Source organism: Phyllobates terribilis, unplaced genomic scaffold (assembly GCF_046119375.1).
Source record: "Phyllobates terribilis strain yellow unplaced genomic scaffold, ASM4611937v1 Scaffold_122__1_contigs__length_5177241, whole genome shotgun sequence".
In the NCBI taxonomy this organism is placed as follows: domain Eukaryota; kingdom Metazoa; phylum Chordata; class Amphibia; order Anura; family Dendrobatidae; genus Phyllobates; species Phyllobates terribilis.
Window position 1 is genome coordinate 1205117 of NW_027362882.1, and position 15305 is coordinate 1220421.

The window sequence follows — 15305 nt, forward strand, 5'->3', positions numbered from 1 at the left end:
CTCCAGCAAGTTCACTGCCTACACTGACAATAACCCCTTAACTCATCTTGAAACAGCCAAGCTGGGAGCCATGGAACAACGATGGATGGCTCGGCTGTCAAACTACCAATTCACCATAAAGTACCGGGCGGGCCGCAAGAATGCCAACGCCGATGCTCAGTCTAGGATGCCTCACTAGTCAGACACAGAAGAAGAAGTGGATGACCTGGAAGAGATAGAGATACCTGCCTTTCACCGGAGTGGGATGATCCATGAGCAACGAGCCTCCAGGAAGCCGCGTGAAAAGACGTTAAACCCCCTTCCTCACCACAGCTGGAAAGAGACCCAGGACAGTGACCCGGTTGTCAGCCACATCAAACAGCTGATAACCCAAGAAGGTGCTTCCCTGGAGAAAGATGCATCTCTGCAAACAAAGCAGCTGTGGAACGAGAGAAGCCGGCTGTTTATCTACCGTGAGAAGCTGTGCCGGAGGTACGTTAATCCAAGAACCCATGAGATGGTATGGCAGATAGTAGTCCCGAAGACAGACATCCAGATGGTATTAGAAGCTTACCACAATCAGGCGGGGCACTTTGGCTGGAAAAGGCTAGAGACCCTGCTGAAGTGTCGATTCTACTGGGTAGGAATGCGCAGCTCCATTGAAAGGTGGTGCCGGGACTGTGGAACCTGCGGCCTAAGAAGGAAAGACTTCAGCAGCCAGAAGGCACCCCTGCAACCCATCAAGCCAACTCGGCCCCTGGAGATCGTGGCCCTGGACCATGTCAAGCTCTCCCCCAGCCAGTCAGGATACTCCTACGCCCTGACCATGGTGTATCACTACTCCAGGTTCCTGGTTGTCGCCCCTGTCAAAGACCTGACAGCAGAGACAGCAGCCAAGACGTTTCAAGCGTACTTCTGCAGACCCCATGGATACCCTGAGCAGGTACTGACTGACCAAGGCCCGGCCTTTGAGGCTGAATTGTTCAAAGAGTTCTGCCATCTGTACGGGTGTAAAAAGATCAGGACTACACCGTACCACCCCCAAACTAACGGTCTCTGTGAAAAGATGAACAACATCATCATCGATCTACTGAAGACCATACCACTAGAAGAGAGAAACCAGTGGCCAGACTTACTATCTGACTTAGTGGATCTGTATAATCACATACCAGTAAGCTCCACCAATTGCACTCCGGCATATCTAATGCGGGCAAGACCTGGGAAGTTGCCCATGGACCTGGAGCTTGGTGTGGTAGAACCTGAAGCTGATGCAACCACTGAGGACTGGGACACAGCCAGACAGGAGCAGTACAGAAGAGTACAAGCCTGTGTCGAAGACAGTCTCACTCGGGTGAGGGATAAACAAGAGGCGCAATACAACAGAAGGTCACCAGCAGAACCCTTCACACCAGGAGAAGTGGTATTGAAAAGGAAGCGGAGGAACCACAAGCTTGATGACCAGTGGGAGAGAGAACCCTACACTGTGTTGAATTCAAGGTTTGACAACAGGAAGACGTGTTTGATCAGCAAAGATGGAGGGAGAACCACTGCAACAGTATCTCGGGACCATCTAAACTTGTGTCCGGATCTGCTAAAACCCCAAGTAGAAGTGCCCCTCATCATCCAGGAGGAACCTGAAGAAGCAGTAATCCATACTGACTTAGGTGACTTCCCGGCAGATTGGCCTCAAATAGGAGGAGCGGTGATCGTCCCAGTACTCCACTTCTTCCAGCAACCAGAAAACTCTCTACAGCAAGTTGGACCTGTAAGTGCTGCTGAAGAGCCAGCTCAAGAAGGATCTCCGGCTGGAGCAGAGCAAGAAGGCCCAGCCAATGGTACACTTGCCAGTCCCATAGAGAGGTTAAGGCAATTTTACAACTTACCCACACGAAGGGCAGACAGGGTAACTGATGATACAGACATTGATACCCCACAGACCACTGCATTACGCAGATCAGTACGCAGCACGAGAGGTAAACCCCCTGCTAGGTACATTGAATAAAATAGTACAATTTCTGAGAATGTAGATAGTTACCCCTGAGGTATTATGTATTATACTACGTATTGTATTAATGTGTGTAACTTATATTTCTTCCCTTTGAATGGACAATTCAAGTGATATGGACACTTTAACCGTAACCTGTTTATTCCTTATATATGAACTCTGAGGCTGAGGACTTTGTGCAGCCCAAAGATTTTTCTTTGTAAATATTTGCGCTCCCTAGAGTGCCCCTTTGAGCAACTTCTCCGGAAGAGACTTGGACTTTCTGGTTGCTCACTGCCTACTGCTTTTGCAATGTATATATATATTTTTATTCATGTTTTGTTATGCAACGTTCAAGTGTTCTAACCTCCCATAAAGGGAAGCTTGTTATTTCTATTGTTTACAAAATGTGCTTCAGCCCGGGAGTGCTGACTTTAACTAGGGGGGAATGTGACGCCCTGCTGTGCATGGAGTCACAGACCAAAGGGGGGTGCATTTCAGGTTTTCTCCACAAGAGGCCCTCAGAGCATACACACACCTCCACCCTACCTCAGAACCACCAGAGGGAGCCCTTTAGTGAATATATAAAGGAGGGTGGAGGCAGGAAGAGAGGGAGTTCAGTCAGTTGTCTAAGGAGTGAGTCCAGTCAGGAGTCTCTGCTGAGACACAGAAGGTTAGTGACTCAGCAGGTTTCTGCTGAGAGGAGTTGTTTGGAGTCTGCTGCAAGCAGCTCAGAGAGAGACAGCTAGGAGCGTTGCCGACGCTCTAAAGAGCGGCAGAAGAGGCAGCCAGCTTACTGCCAGTGTGTATAGCCTAGTGAGGGCCCAGAGTAGGCCGAAGGCTAGTGGAACAGTAGCATCGGGGACCGAGGAGCTTCATAAGCAAACCCCAGAAATATACTGGACACCGGCTCCGAGTCTGCAGAGCAGTATACCCTCTGTAGAAAACAACCGGATCTTTCCTGGAAGACTTCAGGTCTCAGGATAGCCCAGGAGCTGACACGTAACAGGACCAGGAGGCACGGCGGCTCCGCCATACCAGGAGCGTGCTCTTCAGCAAAAGGCCCTAACACCAGGTCAGCCGGCGCAACACAAGGACTAAGTTAGGCCTAGTTTCAGAGAGGCCATAAACTACACAAGCGGCAAGGATACAGGAGGCCCTATACCTGCTCACTGGGGAGAGACCTGCAGTGCACCCCTCACCCTACAGTGCTCCGGGCGGTACCGCAACTCCACCAGTAAAAAGGTACTGAAGCCAAACGTGAGTGTGTCTCCCATTTTTTCCTTGGACCCGGCTGGGTCACCGCCATATAGTGCACCTTACCGAACACCGCTGCCCTGAGGCCTAGCTCCACCTGTGGGGAGCTACCCCATCATAGCTGCCGTAACACCGGCCTCAGTGGACTGCCGCAGTGCTGGTGGTCCTCACCAGACACCACAGGTGGCGTCACGTACTTTCATTTTCCATTTAACCCCTTTTTTTTTTTAAGAGAGACCCCAGGGTACGGGCCCGGGAGCCGACCACCGCGACATCCCCCAAGGCCAGGCATTAAGGCCCGGGCGCCGAGTAGTCCCCATCCCCTGGGTGCCACATCTCACCTCAGTGACCAGTAGGTGCTTAGAATAGTGCCAGTATTCCAAAACCAATTGTCACTGGACATGCAGCCAAACACACAGCAGGTACAAATAACAATTTAGTGACCAGCTAGGGGTGGCCACAAACTGTACAATAAATGCTCATATCCTTATATACACACGTGGTCAAAATTGTTGGTACCCCTCGTTTAATGAAAGAAAAACCCACAATGGTCTCAAAAATAACTTGAATCTGACAAAGGTAATAATAAATTAAAAATCTATGAAAATGAACAAATGAAAGTCAGTCATTGCTTTTCAACTCTGCTTCCACAGAATTTAAAAAAAAAATAAACTCATGAAATAGGCCTGGACAGAAATGATGGTACCCCTGAAAATAATGTGACAAAAGGGACATGTTAAATGAAGTTGTGTCCACTAATTAGCATCACAGGTGTCTACAATCTTATGATCAGCCAGTGGGCCTGTATATAGGGTTACATATACTCACTGTGCTGTTTGGTGACATGGTGTGTAGCACACTCAACATGGACCAGAGGAAGCAAAGATAAGAGTTGTCTCAGGAGATTAGAAAGAAAATTATAGACAAGCATGTTAAAGGTAAAGGTTATAAGACCATCTCCAAGCAGCTTGATATGCCTGTGACTACAGTTGCACATATTATTAAGAAATTTAAGATCCATAGGACTGTAGCCAACCTCCCTGGACGTGGCCGCAGGAGGAAAATTGATGATAAATGAAAGAGACGGATAATACGAATGGTAACAAAAGAGCCTAGGATAACTTCTAAAGAGATTAAAGGTGAACTTCAAGCTTAAGGAACATCAGTGTCAGATCGCACCATTCGTCGTTGTTTGATCCAAAGTGGACTTCATGGGTGACGACCAAGGAGAACATCATTGTTGAAAAAAAAGTCATAAAAAAGCCAGACTGGAATTTGCCAAACTACATGTTGACAAGCCACAAAGCTACTGGGAGAATGTCCCATGGACAGATGTCTATGTTCACGGACAGAAAAATTAAAGGGATTGTCCACTACTATTGAAAATAGTCCAATGTATTTTTATGATGACTGGAAGCTTCTTTGTAAATACCTTACTCTGCTGTTTCTGCCTGTGAGCGGCGCTATCACTGGCTGCTCACAGGCATCACGTGACCCCCAGCTGCAGTCGGTGCTGACAAGTTCAGGCTGCAGCCGAGGGTCCCTCTTCTGCGCTCCATGGTGGCTGCTGGGTTGTGGGCGGGGTTACCCCGTGCATCACACCCGGCATCCACCGCGTGCTCTTCCTCTCCCCATTCATTGGGAAAGCAAGTGGTGGATGCAGAGTGTGACGCGGGGGTAACCCTGCCCACAACCCAGCAGCCACCGCGGGGATCCCAGCGTTGAGTCACGCCTCACTTGACATGACCTCAGCGGGGGTCACGTGCTGCCTGTGAGTGGCCAGTGATAGCGTTGCTCACAGGCAGAAACAGCAGAGGAAGGTAATTACAAAGAAGCTTCTGTTCATCATAAAAATACATTGGGCTATTTTCCATAGTAGTGGACAACCCCTTGAATCATATCAATAAAAGAACACTGTCCCTACTGTTAAACATGGAGGAAGCTCTGTTATGTTTGGGGCTGCTTTGCTGCATCTGGCACAGGATGTCTTGAATCTGTGCAGGGTACAATGAAATCTCAAGTCGATCAAGGGATTCTAGAGAGAAATGTGCTGCCCAGTGTCAGAAAGCTTGGTCTCAGTTGCAGGTCATGATTCTTGCAACAGGATAATGACCCAAAACACACAGCTAAAAACACCCAAGAATGGCTAAGAGGAAAACATTGGACTATTCTGAAGTGGCCTTCTATGAGCTCTGACCTAAACCCTATTGAGCATCTTTAGAAAGAGCTGAAACATGCCGTCTGGAAAAGGCAACCTTCAAACACGAGACTACTGGAGCAGTTTGCTCATGAGGAGTGGGCCAAAACACCTGTCGAGAGGTGCAGAAGTCTCATTGACAGTTCCAGGAATCGTTTGATATCAGTGATTGCCTTAAAAGTTTGTTCAACAAAATATTAAGTTAAGAGTACCATCATTTCTGTACAGGCCTACTTCATGAGCTTAATTTTTTTTTAAATTCTGTGGACGCAGGGTTGAAAAGCAATGACTGACTTTCATTTGTTCATTTTAATCATTTTTAATTTATTATTACTTTTGTCAGATTCAAGTTATTTCTGTGACCATTGTGGGTTTTTCTTTCATTAAACGAGGGGAACCAATAATTTTGACCACGTGTGTACTATTGAACAGTTTTTCTATGTACCTTAGTTCAGAAATGGCAATGCTCATTCAAACTAGGTGAGCATTCAAGTGGTTACTAGTGGAACCCCGGTCCCTTTCTTCAACTGTGGAGCATATTATGCCTTTTCTCAGGTATTTATGTAGGATGACAATAATTAGCATATATCAGTCAGACATCCTCTATAAACCTGTCCACTTTAGTCAAAGGGGATAACACTCTTATAGGTGCAGCTACATACATTCAGCGACATAGGGCTATGATCTCAACATACCACTGTCACCCTGTATGCACAATAATGCGGTATTGGTGTAACTGTGTGCACACATGTGATTATTCACCAACGTAGGAAAAAAAAGGGAATAATCTCACCCAAGTTGAGGATATACCATGCCGGTTCCCTAGTTCATTAATTTCCTCCATTCTCCTGACGCGTTTCTTCAAACACATTGATTCATCAGGGGAGGTACTTATTCCTGCCGTGTAGACGGTAATATCATTACAGACACGTTTGTGGGATAACGTGCTCAATGTTGCAGTAGAGGCAATCACCTCACTGTCTCCATTTTAAACCAACACTGCGCTGTTGTGGCTCCGTCTACAGTGCGTGACGCATTTCCAGTCCGAAGATCTCACTTCCGGTCTGTGAAACGCAGGACATGGCCGCTGGAACTCACTGGTTCCAGAAGCGATGCCTAAGGCGACGCCCCATGGTAACAGTGTCCAGGGCTCACAATCCTTGTCCTTGCCCCCCAGACTCGAGATACAAGGTAGAAGGGTTGTAACCTCCTACAGTGAGTACAGAAAGTATTCAGGCCCCTTTAAATTTTTCACTCTTTGTTTCATTGCAGCCATTTGGTGAATTCTAAAAAGTTATTTTTTTTCTCATTATAGTACACTCTGCACCTCATCTTGACTGAAAAAAAACAGAAATGTAGAAATTCTTACAAATTTATTAAAAAAGAAAAACTGAAATATCACATGGTCATAAGTATTCAGACCCTTTGCTCAGTATTAAGTAGAAGCACCCTTTTGAGCTAGTACAGCCATGAGTCTTCTTGGGAATGATGCAACAAGTTTTTCACACCTGGATTGGGGGATCCTCTGCCATTCTTCCTTGCAGATCCTCTCCAGTTCCATCAGGTTGGATGGTGAACGTTGGTGGACAGCCATTTTCAGGTCTCTCCAGAGATGCTCAATTGGGTTTAGGTCAGGGCTCTGGCTGGGCCAGTTAATAATGGTCACAGAGTTGTTCTGAAGCCACTTATTTGTTATTTTAGCTGTATGCTTAGGGTCATTGTCTTGTTGGATGGTGAACCTTCGGCTAAGTCTGAGGTCCAGAGCACTCTGGAAGAGGTTTTCATCCAGGATATCTCTGTACTTGGCCACATTCATTTTTCCTTCAATTGCAACCAGTCGTTCTGTCCCTGCAGCTGAAAAACACCCCCATAGCATGATGCTGCCACCACCATGTTTCTCTGTTGGGATTGTATTGGGCAGGTGATGAGCAGTGCCTGGTGTTCTCCATACATACCATTTAGAATTATCACCAAAAAGTTCTATATTTGTCTCATCAGACCAGAGAATCTTATTTCTCATAGTCTGGGAGTCCTTCATGTGTTTCTGAGCAAACTCTGTGCGGGCTTTCATATGTCTTGCACCGAGCAGAGGCTTCCGTCGGGCCACTCTGTCATAAAGGTCCGACTGGTTGAGGGCTGCAGTGATAATTGACTTTGAACTTTCTCCCACCTCACTACTACATCTCTGGAGCTCAGCCACAGTGATCTTGGAGTTCTTCTTTACCTCTCTCACCAAGGCTCTTCTCCCACGATTGCTCAATTTGGCTGGACGGCCAGGTCTAGGAAGACTTCTGGTGGTCCCAAACTTCTTCCATTTAAGGATTATGGAGGCCACTGTTCTCTTAGGAACCTTGAGTAATGCAGAAATTCTTTTGTAACTTTGACCAGATCTGTGCCTTGTCATAATTCTGTCTCTGAGCTCCTTGGGCAGTTCCTTTGAGCTCATGATTCTCATTTGGTCTGACATGCTGTTACGCTCACGCCCGGACAGTTTGGCGTGAGCGTGGTTAGTGGTTCCACTGGGCCACGAACCGAGGAGTGCCTGGAGGGGCGTGACTATGTGCCTTGCAAGATCCGACCATGGACACACGGCGGCTTAATCGACTCCGTAGTCTGAGGAGGGATGAGGGAGGTGGCCCAGGTGCTACTCCAGGTCAGACCTCTGTCACACAGCTGTTGACCCACACCAGGGAATGCAGGAAAGGACAGGTTTGGCTGGTATGCAAACGGGCGGGTACTGGCAGGCACGGCTGGTATACAGACAGGCAGGTACTGACAGGTAGGTAAACAGGCTGGTTAGGGACCAGTACAGACTTGAATACAGGAGCAGAGCCGCAGGAGTGGAGGACAAGCGGAGCAGAGCAGTGCCGCAGGTGCGGAGGACAAGCGGAGCAGAGTCGCAGATGCAGATGACAAGCGGAGCAGAGCAGAGCCGCAGGTGCGGGGACAAGCAGAGCAGAGCGGAGCAGAGCCGCAGGTGCGGACAGACAAAACAGCGCTCTGTTCACATGGAACAGACTGGGAAACACAGGAAGATAGCTGGAACACAGGCGGTAGATACAAAGGCAGGGAAACGGGACAAGCAGAACCAGATACACACAAGGTACTTGCAATGAAGTAGTGAGTGGACACAAAACTCACAAACAGAAGTACAGAGACAATGAGTAGGAGTTAAGTACTGGTTCAGACTCTGCAGGAAAAGGGAAGGATCGGACATAGAGACAAACAGGTAACGTGCTAGGACACAGTTCAGACCGGAACTGACACTGGAAAGAGATACAGGAACAAGCCTGTGCATACAGCCCCCAGAGTGGCGGAAAAAAATAGAAGTCACAGATGCAGGTAACGGGCCTGGGTTCTCAGCCCCCGGGGTGGCAGAAACAGACTAGAAGTCACAGATACAGGACAGGACCTGGCTACTCAGTTGCACAGAACACACCGAAAGAAAGTGTTGCTCAGGCACCCCCCACTGGGTGTAGGAGGTTTAAGTATCTAGTGACTCACAGCAATAGGCTGGGGACACATTAGGACTGTGCACACTGTAACTTTAACCCTCAACTGGTGAGGTGGGGTTTGCCACAACCCAGGGAATTTTTGTTCGGCTGCCATTCATTGAAAAATGCTGGTATGAGGATCCGTGTCTCATTAGCTTCCATCCATTCGTGGATGTCAACAATTTGTTATACTCATGTGTAATCAATCGGCAATAAGAAAACGATTAAAACAAACGTGATATTTGAATTTTCTGTAAAAATAAGAGATTTCTAAACACTGGGTTATAGGAAACCCCACATGACCAGTTGCGTGACAAAAACCCCACCTCACCAGTTGAGGGTTAAGAATCAGGAAGTGCCAGCGCCGCCGTTCTAAGCCAGCAGACAAGAGACATGCACACAGCAGGTAGAGGAGCATAGTGTGCAGCCTGGACTGGTAGGTAAGTTGGTGGTCTTGCATATTGGGTGATGGTAAGCCATGTCAGCACGCCGCCAGGGATGTTACACATGCGCTGTGAGCTGTGAGGTCTTATATAGAGAGGTGTGTGCCTTTCCAAATTAAGTCCTATCAGTTTAATTAAACACAGCTGGACTCCAATGAAGGATGTAATGTAGCGGCTTGCTGCATTGCCAAAATGTCTGAGGGGGTGTGTTCTGGCTCACCACGTACCTCCCCTTCAGGTGACTGATCACATGACTGTGACCTCATCACAGGTCCTGTGTGCACAGAGTGATATATATTCGGGGGGGTTTTGAAACGCAGTGAGTCAAGAGACCTGATCTCTGTGCCTGGGACCCCTTTAGACCTGGAAGGCACGAGGCCTGTAGGCCACATCTGGTGAGCCTTAAACCACAGCTTTGGCAGAACAGAGATGATGGAAGCAGCTAGACCTGGCAAAGGTAAAAGACCGTGCTTGATATGGACATTGATGTTGTTACTTGGCTTAGGACTGTTTCTGAAGCCAAGCTGGCATAGCTACGACTGAAAAAGGTCTAGGATATTTTGTGTGTAACATTCCTGCGAGCCGCTGAGATGGACTATGTTATAAGCAGTTTATGATGTGTAATAAACTGCTGGACTTTAGATTACAGGAAAACATTGCATGTGTGCTTTAATTGACCTGGTGAAGTGAGTGCCCCTCAACATGATCAATAGCGCTACCTCACAATTGGTTAGAGAATGCAGTTAACTGCAGTCTGGTTGCAAGGGGTAACGGCACAGGACGACCAATATGGATGCAAGCATCTGACTGTGGCTCGACGGGGCCACGAAGATTAAAGCTTCTGGCTGTAACTCGGCGGGGTTATGAAAATTGTCGTCGCACTCAAATCTGGTTTGCTGTGGCTTGGTGGGGCCACGAAAATTTTTCCGGGGAGAGCGGTGTGAAGTGTCTGGTGTGAACAGCGTACTGTGATGGCTATGAATGGAGCAGTATCCCCAGATGGAATGGAGAAAGGGTTAGATGACCGGCTGCAAACGCTCTTCAGCAAAATAGAGTGTGCTAAAGAAATGCAGGAGCTGATAAAGATGGCTGTGAATGGAGCAGAAAATGAGACTGAAGCTATTGAGCGATTAAAGTGCCTGTTAAAATTGCAGCAGGTATTTGGGAAATGGCAACAGGACATGGTGCTGGAACGGCAGGAGCTGTTGGCACATTACAGAATGGCGGCAGCGGACCATTCCTTGAGTTCTCCTGTGTCGCCGGCACTATCCCAGAGTGCCCAGGGAGGTACTAAGATATGTTGTGAACAGGGTCCTAAGACTATGGCGTTTTTTTTTTTAAAGCACCCCCTACAGGTGTGGTTGTCCAAAAGGGGTGGAGTCTCAAAAGGGGGTGGGGCATACAAAACCAGAATCGGTTACCGGTCGTGTGTTGGTACCGCCTAAAAATGACAATTCAACCGTTGATAACTGGGTAGCTCCAGTAGAAGGGGTTGACACCATGGGGAGTGACACTATGAAAGTAGAAAGAGAGTTCAGTCAGGAGGAGTTAAATGAGGTGAGAAAGTCCCACTTTCGTCGTCGAAGGTACAAGGGCCACAAAATTTGCTCCTGTAGTCTTTGCTGAAAGGGTAAATAAAGAAAATGCAATGCTGTGTGCCTTTATTCCGAGTGTGGATTCTCGTTTAGAAGCAGAGGAGATCAGGATGGAAGAGGAGGTGATGCTGCCAGTAGCAACCTCTGGTACAGTATCAGATAATAAAGAAGACCAGGAGGAAGAGTTGGATGCAGTTCTGTAGATTCAGTACAAGCAGGATGATCTACTGAGACAGAAGGTTCAGGAACTGACAGCCCTGAAGGGAGCGCTGAAAGAGGAGGTGGCCAGTCATGACCAAGAGCTGGAGCCTTTCAGGCAGCAGTATCAGAGTGATGTACAGCAACTAAGGAAAAACATGGAGAATGTGTCCCAGGACCAGCTGAGCCTGGAGTCTGAGCGGCAGAAAATAAACCAGATTTTGTGGAACTTGCAGTGAGAACTGGAGGAAAGCAGAGAGGAAATCAACCAATGGAAGGAAATGTTCCAGAAAAATAAAGAGGACCTCAGCAAAACCAAGGAGGAGGTTTTGCAGTTGAAGCTTGAGAAAGAGGAGTCTGAAGATGAGCTGAATGAAATGAAAAATCGTTTCTCCCTGGTGCAGTCAGAGCTGAACCAAGTGAAGAAAGGCTATGTGGATGCGGAGGAAGCAGAGGTCACAAGAAAGGAAGTGCAGAGATTTCAAGAGCAGGTGAAGCAGCTGATGCAGGAGAAGCAAAGGCTGGACGAGGGTCTACACCAGCGGGATAGGGAGCTATCTGCCTTAAAAGGGGCGCTGAAGGACGAAGTTTCTGGACGCGATCAAGACCTAGAAAAACTGCGCGAACAGTTCAACTGGGAGCTGCGTGAATCCAAGGAGTATGATGAATACAATAGGGACCTGCAATAAACCAAGAGGGACTATGAGGATCTCCTCAAGGTTAAGAAAAAATTAGAGGATGATAAGGCTGATGTGACTCGCCCCCTGGGCCGTGGGGCACTCGAGACCGACTTCAGGGCAATGCTGGGAGTCGTAGTGGCGACCCGGTCCCGTGGCTCAGGCTAGTCAGACCAGTGGCAGTCTTTTATATGTTTTAGGTAATGTCCGACTACGCCACCCGTGGATTGCGGTCAGGGAGGACCGCCGCTGCAAGGCAGACCGCTGAGACTGGTGTTGGGGATGCAGCGGGGAATAGTACAACTCCCCACGGGAGGAGTGTAGCCTCAGGGCAGGTAGTAGGATGCTGGGGGTGATGGTGCAGGCGCAGCAGTAACCACACAGAGTCCAATAATGCAGTCCAGAGTCTTTTACTGATCTTATCACAGACCCACCAGGAGTACAGGGTAGGAATGGACCTAGGTGTCTGAGGGCATTCGGGCGAGCTCCACTGGTCAGGGTGAGGGGGTAGGCCTACCGTTCTCTCTCTCTGCCCTTGCTGACTATCTCCCCCTTTAGTGGTATGATAGCCCATGTCCCTGAGCTTGCCGTGTACTACGCCTGTATGGCTTGCGACTCGGGCCTTAGGTACCTGTAGCTTCTCCGTGCTGTACCGGTCCCTCTGTGTGGCGGAGCCTCCAGGCTTCTTAGGCCAAGGGACCTAAAATCCCTTGCGGGTTGGTTATCTGCTGCAGGGCTTGCAACCCTGACAGCCACGGACCCCAGTGTCCGGTTGTGTAGTCTCTCTCTGCCAGTACCGGCTCTCGTCGCCTCTGTCCCTGGCTTTCTGTTCCTCCTTTGCCTCCTGGACTCCTCAGCTGCAGCTGACCTGTCCCTCTCTTCTGGGAACCGTTCTGGATACTTCAGAAGTGGGTCCTGGTCTCCCTAACCCTGCCCTTAGTACCAGTTTTTATAGGGGCAGCCTGCTCCCCCTACTGGCCTGGGACAGGAGGTGCTGCATGCAAATGGTCCATGACCAGAAAACCTCCCTCCTGCTCTCAGACACAGCCTTACAAGTTTGTGGCATCCAGGCCTGGGGTGACACAGATGCAGAGCACATGCTACAAATGATTGAGACCATTCAGCAGGACACCCATGATGAGAATGATGATCTCCGTAGAAAGATCCTAGGACTGGAAGCTCAGGTGAAGGAACTGAAGACGTTCTGTGATGATCTGCAAAGGGCAGAGACGTGCCTTCAGGATAGAATCAGCAGGATGGAAGCTGAGTGGAAAAAGATGGAGGAGTCTATCGGAGAAGCCACAGACCAGGATCAGGAGTTTGCCACTGAAGAAGGGAGGTATGAAGCAAATACCTCCTCGAATAATGCGAGCTTGGATGATTCGGTGGTTGTAAGAGCCGAGATCAAGGAGCTCAAGGAGACACTACAAGCCCATTTGAAGCAAGAGAAGCTTGAGAGACTGGCTGTCGAGTGCCGAGTGGGCACATTGGAGACAGAGAGGGCTGAGAGAATTCTGCTGATAAAGGAGCAGTTGAAGCAGGAAGAGCTTCAGAGATGGGCTGCTGAGAGGCGAGTAGCTGAGCTAGAGGAAGACGTTTTCGAGCTCAAAGGTCGCCTGGCAAAGTACCAATCAGTGAACGAGGCCGCCTTGGAGAAGGAAAAGGGCAAACAAGTAGCGCTTAATCCTTTATACTATGAGAAGGTGGAACTGAGGAGAGCTGAGGAAGTGTTAAAAGAAGATCAGTATGGGAAGGAAAATGTCAAGAGGAGAATTCTTGAGTTCATAGCTGTGAGTCAGCTAAGGGGAAGCATACAGGGTGAAGAATCTGGAAGTCAGTTGTCCCTGAAACCTGAGCCAGATGATCGTTTGGAGACCACTGGTTAGACAGAAACTTCTCGGTACAAGTGCCTCATAGATGTACCCGAAGATTTGAGAGAAGAATGCACCAGAGAGTCATTGCATGAAGAGTTTAGGAAGGCCGTGGGAGCCTGTAAGGTGTACTCGACCTCAGAAGCTAAACAGCTGGTGGTCCTGTCCACAACTGAAGTCACAGTGAAGAGGGTGGCTGTCCTAAGTGACATGCACTGGTGATGTGTTTGCACGAAGCGGATTGTCCGGTTGAAGACTGAACAAGCCAATAGACAACTGGAGCTTATGAGAAAAGCTCAAAGTCTGCAGGAAGAAGTTATCTGGGTGCCTCATGCTCTGGTAAGAAAGCTCATTGGGAGAAATGGCCAAGCCATGCAAATGATGGTAAAGAAGTCTGGTGTGATGAAAGTAAGCAGTCCACGTGATCATCAGGACTGGATACCGGATGAAGACAGCATGGTGTCATTCTCCGCTGTAGGAACGGAAGAAAATCTTGCATATATAAGAATGCTGATGGAGTACCGTGTGACCTACCTGCAAGAGGTAGAACAGTTGAATCTCGCCAGACTGTTAATGGAAAGACAGCGTCGCCTAAGCAGCAGAAGATGGCAGCCGTCTATAAATTGTGAGACCAGACAGAGAAAGGGCCCTCCAAATAATAGAACGGCTACAGCAGAAGTTAGAGACCTTTCAAGATGTTCTGAGGATAGTGGGTGTGGGTTTAGAGGTCGTGAGTCCTCCAGTAACTCAGGTCTGAGAGGCCCATACAAACAACCCAATACAGTACGAGACAGTACGGAGTCGGACCTGACCTTAGATACAAGGGCAAGTGTGTCGCACTGCTATATTGAATGCTGGGAGCGAGGGGGGTCTGACAAGGTTACGACTCGGAAATGTGACTTGACGAAGTTAGTGACAATGACTGATCACACGACTGTGACATCATCACAGGTCCTGTGCGCACAGAGGGATATATATTCGGGGGATTTTTGAAACGCAGTGAGTCAAGAGACCTGATCTCTATGCCTGAGACACCATTAGACCTGGAAGGCACGAGGCCTGTAGGCCACATCTGGTGAGCCTTAAACCACAGCTTTGGCAGAACAGAGTTAATGGAAGCAGCTATACCTGACAAAGGTAAAAGACGGTGCTTGATATGGACCTTGATGTTGTTACCTTGCTGAGGACTGTTTCTGAAGCCAAGCCGGCAGAGCTGCCACTGAAAAGGCTCTAGGATATTACATGTGTAACATTCCTGCGAGCCGCTGAGATGGACTATGTTATAAGCAGTTTATGATGTGTAATAAACTGCTGGACTTTAGATTACTGGAAAACGTTGCATGTGTGCTTTAGTTAACCCGGTGAAGTGAGTGCCCCTCAACATGATCAATAGCGCTACCGCACAAGGAGTAGAACCCTCTCAAGGAGGATCACAAGGAAATGGACACCATGTGACTTAAATATGAGTGTCTGAGCAAAGGGTCTGAATACTTATGACCATGTGATATTTCAGTTTTTGTTTTTTTTAATAAATTTGTAAAAATTTCTACATTTCTGTTTTTTTTTCAGTCAAGATGGGGTACAGAGTGTACTTTAATGAGAAAAAAAAT

The 15305-nt window shown here is 48.2% G+C and overlaps 1 pseudogene; it reads left to right on the forward strand.

Annotated features, from left to right (window-relative positions):
- The first annotated feature begins 11059 nt into the window (after nucleotides 1–11059).
- The window catches only part of LOC141201657 (cingulin-like), a 166947-nt pseudogene continuing 162701 nt past the window's right edge, over nucleotides 11060–15305 (forward strand).